Genomic DNA, 1,842 nt, shown 5'->3' with positions numbered 1-1,842 from the left:
AGCCATTGAATCTTGGCATCTTTCCGTCAGTTCACCATGCTTTATTTGCAGTTATGGTACCAGTTTAGTTGTGGTGTCAGTTTAACTTATGTTACGAGTGATGATTTCAATCTGTTCATCACGTTCTGTTAGTTAGGCTTTTTTGGTTGCAACCTTTTGAGCTAATGTGTCCTGATGCGCAATGAAATTCCACGTCAATATTGTTAACGCAAGTTTCTCCACGTGTTAATTTTATTCGTAGGCCCTTTATCCATTGTTCGTTCAACCGTTTCGCCACTGTCTAAATTGTTTGCTCCACGTTGGCAGTGATTGACGTTGGTTTTGCAATGCCATCGCTGTCAACGTGGAACCTTTTTCGCTATAAATACCAGTTCATTTGTAGTGTTGTTCATTCGCAATTCAAAAGTTGTACTGAAGAGAGCTAAATGCTCGAAATCCGGATATACAACAAATTCATGTTGTGTATGAATTGGAATTAAAAGCGAATTGAAGTTCATCTGGTCCTTTGTCTCCATTCATAGAATTTGAGCATACGCTGACGATGGTTTGAAGATTTGTTTTCTGCAGTAAACTTATACGTGCAGACATCCAGAAATCACTCTCGGATCATCCCCATACCACTTTGCTCGGGATGTTGCTACAACAATTTACAGCTAGGTATGAGCGGATGCTTTGGATTACTCGACATCCGCTCCAAGGTAATCTTCTAAGCCAACCGTCTTGGATATACGACAAAACTAATTTTAAGACTGGATCGTGAAGCGTTTTTGTTTTAAGCTCGTTCGAAGTTAAGGGTAAATCGTCCATGGTTTCCTCTACAGAATGAGAAACCTCTCCATTTTCTTGCTCCTCATTGTTATGTCTACCCACATACAGGCCCGGATTTAGGGGGGGCAGTTGCTCCGGGCCTCCCGACTTTTGAAGGGCCCCCCTATGTGGAAAAAATGTGATTTTGTGTTATTTTATTCCTTTTGACCTTTAAAGTTTCTGCAAAATGCTGTGCAGTACTGGACTGATGCTACTGTAGACGTAAAGATGGATTTTACTCGCCGTAGGCGCGAAAAATTTTTTTGCACGGGGGCCCCCCGATCTAAAAGTGCCCCGGGCACCCCATCAGCTAAATCCGGCCCTGCCCACATAGGCAATCTTGACATTCCACCTGCATTGCCATGCAGATTAGTTGGTTTGTACTGAATATCATAATGATATGCCATTAAGGTAATAGCCCATCGTTAAAGACGCTGAGCTGTTAGGACTGGTAGGTTCTTTCTTAGTGAGAAAATTGAAACAAGTGGTTTGTGATTCGTAATTAAAGTAAACTTCCTACCGTACAGGTATTGGTGAAACTTTGTTACTCCATAGATGATAGAGAGCGCTTCTCGTTCAATTTGTGAGTACCTCTTCTGCGTTTCACTCAAAGTTTGCAATGCGTGGGCGAGTGGACGTTCCACGGCATTGTGCTTCTGCAACAAAACTGCTCCAATTCCGTACTGGGAAGCATCGTTGACTAGTATGAGTGGTTTGCTCTCATCGTAGTGACTTAGCGTGGTTGCATCGATCACGTCTTCCTTCAGTTGTTGAAAAGCGAGTTTGCACTGTTGCGTCCACATGAAAACTGCTCCTCTCTTCAACAACGAATTTAAAGGTTTTGTCTAGTCGGAAAGATTTGCTATAAAACGACCATAATAGTTCATTTTTCCTAAAAAAGCTTGAAGTTCTTAAACGTTCTGCGATTGGGGTAATTGTTATATTGCTTCGACTGATGTGCTCGAAGGTCGCTTGCCGTCTTTGTCGATTACATGACCAAGGTGATCGACTGCATCGTTGAAAAGTTCACATTTT

This window comes from Aplidium turbinatum, chromosome 4 (assembly GCF_918807975.1).
Source record: "Aplidium turbinatum chromosome 4, kaAplTurb1.1, whole genome shotgun sequence".
Lineage (NCBI taxonomy): Eukaryota > Metazoa > Chordata > Ascidiacea > Aplousobranchia > Polyclinidae > Aplidium > Aplidium turbinatum.
This window is presented reverse-complemented; position numbering follows the sequence as displayed.